The sequence below is a fragment of the Triticum aestivum genome, chromosome 7B, assembly GCF_018294505.1.
Source record: "Triticum aestivum cultivar Chinese Spring chromosome 7B, IWGSC CS RefSeq v2.1, whole genome shotgun sequence".
Classification (NCBI taxonomy): domain Eukaryota; kingdom Viridiplantae; phylum Streptophyta; class Magnoliopsida; order Poales; family Poaceae; genus Triticum; species Triticum aestivum.
Genome location: NC_057813.1, coordinates 390,820,926 through 390,828,222, shown reverse-complemented (window position 1 = coordinate 390,828,222; position 7,297 = coordinate 390,820,926).

Sequence of the window (7,297 nt, the reverse complement as noted above, 5' to 3'; positions counted from 1 at the left end):
CGCCAGATTTGGAGGGGGAAGGTGGTGGCGCGGCCCCCGAGGTGGGAGGAGGTGGCTGCGGGTTGGGTGGCGCGGAAAAAAAGGAGGAGGGGGGTTAGGGATACCAGATTTGGAAGGAGGGGGGGTTTAAATAGGAAAGGGGGCTAGGGTTTAGTCTCTAGGGGGTTTTGGAGCGTTTCGGGGCCTCAGATCGACATCGGACGGCTCCGGATCGAGGGAAAGTGTAGGAGGGCTAGACGGGCTGTGATGAGAGGCCTCGAGCTGAGAGGAGAGAAGAGAAGAGAGGCCCGGCAACAGTTTCCGAAGATCGAAACATCCGACGAAGGTACCGGCAACAGTACCGCTATTTTTAACGGTTGGGCTATCAGATGGACTCCGAATGCGACGAAACTTGGCAGGGGGCCTATCTACACTATAATAAGACCGCACGACAAGTTGCAACCCATTCCGAGAATATTTTTATGCCACTTATAAAATATATTTCGGAAGTGCCGCGGGCGCGTGCGAGTGTGTCTGGACTCCGAACGGACAAGGAGAGAACCGGGAGAACCCGAACGGATGCAAGTTTTGAAAAACATGCGGATGAAATGCAGATGATGACATGAGACGAGATGCATAACAAGAACAAAATGCAAAACAACAGACAAAACCCAACCATGGAGGAAATAACATATCGCATCTCCGAAAAGGCAAGAGTCGGAGTTACGAATATGGAAAGCTGTATCCAGGGCGTTACAACACTCCACCACTACGAGAGGATCTCGTCCCGAGATCTAGGATGGCACCGGAGGGAAAAGGAAGAGGAAGATAAGCGGTAAAACTAAGTTGCTTCTTCGACAAAGGAGTGAAACCAAAGAACCTTGAGAGGTTGAACAAATTGAAAGAAAGAGTACACTGGAGATGAACAAGATTGCAAAGACTCCATTAACAAAGAGGAACAAGGAACATTGGAGAACCTTGAAGGTTGCAAAGACATGAAACAAGGGCTTAACGAACGAAAGGAATATGGAGACACACCGATATCATGAGATAGCCAAAGAACACGAATGCCAGAACTTGGGCGGCACTCCTGTTGAAAAGAGATGCAAGACTTGATAAGATGAAAAGAACTTGAAGAGAGCACAACACTCCGGTTAAATGGATAAGCACGAAAATAACATGATCTTGACAAAATGAGATGATGAGTGAAAAGAGCAACATCACAATGTCTCCGGAAGAAAGAATATAAGATAGATCATTGGAATAACAGAATGGAGAAGAAATGCCAACTTCTGCCACAAAAGAACTTGGAAAGAACCCTTCCAAGAAGGTTAGAACGGAGTTGTTGGAAAACCAACAACGAAAAGAACTAGCTTATTATGGTCTTATGGCAAACATCTCAAAATGATGAGGTGACAACCCGCCACCAATAGAAACAATTGATTGATTGAGAGCAATGAAGATAAGAGAAACTTCTTTCACCAAGAGGATCATTGGATAACTTGGGTCATTAATAAGCACCATTAATAGCAACATTCCTTAGGGGAAGGCTTTAGGTGAAATCTATACCAAGATAACTCCAAAGAAGAGATTGATGGATTTAAAATACCTCATTCTTGAGAACATGTGAATCAAGAAACATGAACTCAAAATTATCAAGAATGACATAACACCACCTCAAATGATAAGGTAGAACAAATTGCACTTCGAAATGCAAGATGAAGAATACTTGAACTCCTCAAAACAAAACATGTGTTGACCACCATGTTTATTTTAGAGTATAGCTTAGCGGGTCATAACTTCGAGAGAAATCTTGAAGATCAATTGAAGAATGAAAGGAATCCTAGATGAACCACCATGTAGAACCTCCATGAAGAAATCCGGTAATGAAAGGATGATAGAAAGAAAGAGAAGTTGAAAACACAAGGTGAAGCCTTGCGATGATTTAGATAGATCTTCGCGACGAGATAAAGCGGAAAACTTGGAACTCCGGAAAAGAAAAGATGAAGCATCTCAAACCGAGAAATGTGACATGATGAACAACTCTAGAAAGAAGAAACTAGATCACTCGGAACAATAATAAGAATTACATTATGCGTATCCTTCACCAATTTAAATTGATGACAAGCAACGGATTTGGCATACTACTTATTCTTGTAGAAAGAGGGATATAGCGCAAGCTTGAGAAGGTATTGATGGAACCACTCATGGGATTTGGAAACAATGAATGAATGAATGAATTGATACGATGATGAATGAAGAGAAATCTTGAACGAACCACCGTAAGAATTGTAAATGAACATAGCAAAGGCACAATTCACCGGGAAGAATTGGAAAATGAATGAAGATACTTGAGGGGATTTAAATACAAGAGAACGAAGAGATCACGAGCTGATTAGAGACCACTTGAGCGATGCACCGGTAGGATATGGAGAAGGAGAGCTAAAATCTGAGAATGAATAAACCCGAAATGATGGCCTTCGTAGGAATAAAATGGAAAGAACTCACGAAATACTCCGGATGGGTGAAAAGAATTCCCACACTCGAAAACAATTATGAGAGGATGTCATCAAGCTTGAACTATGCATCTTTGGAAGAACGGGTAAGGATTTAAGAGGAACTCTTCTTCGGTCTTCACCTGCTGAAAATGATGATGAGAACCACCAAAATTACTGAGATACTCCGGGAGAATGAAAAAGAGGAAGGGTTGAACCAAAGATGAAAAGAATTTGAAAACGACCTTGAAGAAGGCATGCGACTGATGAAAATTCATTCTTACGTCACACTTAAAAAGGAATTTGAGAATAACTCCGGGAGAATTAGAAGAGTCAGGTAAGATCGTGGGAAAAGACCTGTGGGTTAGGGCCCACTCAAAAGATACACCGTTAAACAGTTGATTGAAAGGGGGATTGCACTGGTTGAATTAAATGACTTGAATGAGATAACAACCTCGAAATATCTTAAACGGATTGAGAATGGAAACACAAGTCTTCCGAGATATCTTTAGCACTCCAGAACAAATGAATAGCGAGAAGTGAAAGATTAAGAGGTGCACCGGTATGAAAAAGCATTTGACACGAGGAAAAGAATATGATCAACACTGAAAGCTTGAAATGGATCCACCGGAGAAGAAAAATAATGAAGGATGATGAACTTGAAGCTCGTGAGCATCTTCATGAGGGATCACCGGATCAGAACATTGATTGAAAAGAGTGAAGTGACTTCACATGAATAAATGGATACTTGATTAAAATAAATGAGTCCTTGCAGAAAAAGGGTGGGAGGGCGGGAAAACAAAGACAACTTGGGACGGATGAAACAAACATCATTGAGAAAACTTAGAATTGATCTCACAAATTTTGAAATGATCGGATCCACTTGAAGAGAAGCACACCGGTTGGAAAGAATTGACATGACAATCTCGATGATCAAAAGGATTAGCACTCCCATAGAGATATGAGAACACCATTTAAGAAAGGTATGGATTCAACATTTGACTCCAAAGCAACTCGAATACCACAAATAAAACAAAACAAAGGATTGGCTTGCAGAATAAGCCGGAACAAATACATATGATAGAGATTTACCCAATCCCATATCATGCATCTGTCGGAAAGTTATTCTAGGAGCTACTTGAATTCCCACCTATAAACTCCTGAAACTTTCTGGTTATGCAATCTGGTGTTGGGGATACAGGGGAAGCAATATATCTCACCCAAACTAACAATACCTACATCCAAGCTGTATCCATCCGGCAACACATAACCAAGAAACCTTCGGAAATCGTGTACCTCAACCTTCAAAAAGCATCCGTTACACGAGTTATGGCAATACTCCCGAACTCCCCAGTACTGGGTGACGTCGAGGTTATCTCACCAACAACTGCATAAAAGAGATTTTCGATGTCGGCAAAACTCAGGTATTCCAGAACTGCAACGATAAAATTGTGACGACAACACCTCGGAGCTCAACTCCCCGGGTCAATGCCACATAATAGACAGGAGGCACCAAGAACAATGTTCTCGTCACAAAACCATCGAAACGATTCCAAGATACACCGTGATCCTAAAAAAAATTAGTGAAATTTGAGGAGAGGAAAGACAAAACATCTACGTCAGGATACCTCACCAGAGCGACGAAGGGGCTGAGGAGTAAAGAGAATCCTACTCTCCGATATATATAATCCTAAGACTCAAAATAGTTTTTTTTTTCTAGACTCAACAACGGCCAACAATCAAGGGGGCTCCTATGGTCGGTCGAGGCTCTGATACCAACTTGTCACGCCCAATATGCGACCCTATCCAAAAGGAACTCGAAGGTCCCACCAAGGATAGACCCGCATATTGAAACGCTTTTGCAAGGTGGATATCATTACATCAACATTACATAATAGTTGGGGATACATACAAGAGGCATACAATGCCACATGAATACAACATCACAATACATAAGAGCATCATCCGACTACGGATGAAACACAAACAGAAACTCAAACGACATCCACCCTGCTAGCCCAGGCTGCCGACCTGGAACCTATCCCCTGATCGAAGAATCAGATGAAGAACTCAACGCAAGCAAGCATCGCTCTCGCGTCATGATCATCGCATAACCTGTACCTGCAACTGTTGTTGTAGTAATCTGTGAGCCACGAGGACTCAGCAATCCCATTACCATGGGTATCAAGACTAGCAAAGCTTAAAGGGAAAGGAAGTGGTAAAGTGGTGAGGTTGCAGCAGCGACTAAGCATATATGGTGGCTAACATACGCAAATAAGAGCGAGAAGAGAGCAAGCGGAACGGTCATGAAACTAGCAATGATCAAGAAGTGATCCTGAACTCCTACTTACGTCAAACATAACACAGAAACCGTGTTCACTTCCCGGACTCCGCCGAGAAGAGACCATCACGGCTACACACGCGGTTGATGCGTCTTAATTCGGATCTGGTGTCAAGTTTTCTACAACCGGACATTAACAAATTCGCATCTGCCTATAACCGCAGGCACGACTTTCGAAAGATTATACCCTATAGGGATGTCCCAACTTAGCCCATGACAAGCTCTCGCGATCAACGAAGGAATATACCTTCTCCCAGGAAGACCCGATCAGACTCGGAATCCCGGTTTACAAGACATTTTGACAATGGTAAAACAAGACCAGCAAGACCGCCTGATGCACCGACAATCCCGATAGGAGCTGCACATATCTTGTTCTCAGGGCAACACCAGATAAGCGAAGCGAACAGGAACCGACGAATCCAAGTTGCCAAGGAAATGGTCCCGCACGGTGCTCTAGTTTGGACCAACACTTAGACAAGCATTGGCCCGGGGGGGTTGTAATAAAGATGACCCTTGGGTTAATTACTCCCAAGGGAAATATAGGTGGTGGTGAGGCAAATGGTAAAACCAAGGTTGGGCCTTGCTGGAGGAGTTTTATTCAAAGCGAACTGTCAAGGGGGTCCCATAAATCACCCGACTGCGTAAGGAACACAAAATCCGGGAACATAACACCGGTATGATGGAAACTAGGGTGGCAAGAGTGGAACAAAACACCAGGCATAAGGCCGAGCCTTCCACCCTTTACCAAATATATAGATGCATTAATAATATAAGAGATATTGTGATATCCCAACATAATCTTGTCCACCATGGAGCAATCTTCAACTTCACCTGCAACTAGCAACGCTATAAGAGGGCTGAGCAAAGCGGTAACATAGCCAAACAACGGTTTGCTAGGAAGGGTGTCAAAGGTTAGAGGTTCATGGCAATTTGGGAGGCTTGAAGAGCAACAGATAGGTAATGCGGCATAGCGATAGAACGAAGCAACTAGCATAGCAATGATAGTAGTGAGATCCAGGGTAGCGGTGATCTTGCCTGAAATCCTGCAAGGAAGAAGAACGAGTCCATGAAGAAGACGAACGGAAGTGGTCGAACGGCTCCTCACAACCGCAACATTACCGGAACCAAGAAGCAACACCGGAAAGAGACAAACAACATGGTAAACACACAAGCATAATCATGGCATGATGCACAAACAAATATGATGCATGTCCGATTTAATGAGGCATGGCATGGCAAAGTGCAACAAACAATACTACAAGTTAAGTGGAGCTCAATATGCAACGAGTTGCATATTGACGAAACACCACATCAATTATTTAGTTCGATCCCGGTTATGCTCCCAACAACAATAAATTTCATTAAACATGGAAAGGGGTGAAGCATATGAAAAACTACCTATCTAGACAAGTTTAAATGAGGCCGGAATAACAAACAACAAGTCCGGAAAATCCCCATAAGCATATTTTAGATACGGTACTTTTCTGCCCTAAACACAATTTTATTGTTGTTAAACAGGAAAATAAAGTGCACCATGTTAATCTAGGCATTTTTCCACCCCATTTACATATAAAGTTTATTTAAAACCGAGCTACGGTTATTTAGTTATGAAATAAATCATTTTAGCATGGCATTATGCAAAATAAACACAAACAACATGTTAAACATTTTTAACATAGATGAAAGTGGCATATTATTAATCTACACAATTTTCTGAGCATTTTACATGTATAAATTATTTACATATGATGCATATTTTGTGAGTTATTAAATGCATGAACAACAGGGGGTTTTCTGCAAATCTGTAATTTCCTGGAAAAACCTAAATTCACAGATCTGGAAAAAAACATAAGCAGGCCGAAACTGGCTGGCCCGCTAGAGGAGAGGCCAGGGGGCTGCTTGGGCCTTGGGCCTGGTCGATGCAGAGCCAGGCCGACTGGGGGGGCTGCTGGATCTGATGCGGCTGGGCCTTGGCGCGACTGCAGCCCACGAAGCTGGCCATCGCGGTCAACGCGTGGCTGGACCGAGCGAGCGCCTCGTCCTGGAAGGACACATGCTGCGGCAGTGGCACGATCCAGCTGGAGCTCGCCGGAGCCAGCGAGGAGGAGGTCAGGGCACGAGGGGGGTGGCCGGAATGGGGAGATCCGGGGTCAGGGATCCTGGATCCGGTGAAGATCGGGGCGAGGAGGTCAGCGACGAACTCGGCAACGGCGACAGCGACAACAAGCAGCGGCGGCGGCGGCTCCCTGCGGGGAAGAGAGAAGAAACCGGGTGAGGGAGGGACGTGGACGGTGAGGAGGGAGACGGCGGCGAGGTTCTGGCCTAGCTGCTGGTGCTCGACGGCGCGGCTGCCGGGGTCGCCGGCGGAAGGCGCGAGGCGGCGGGGGAAGCGGGCGAGGAGGCGAGGCGCTGGGGCGCTCGGGCGGAGAGAGCGGGAGCCGGGCCTAGATCGGTCCGCTGTGGGCCTGGTGCGGGCCTCGCG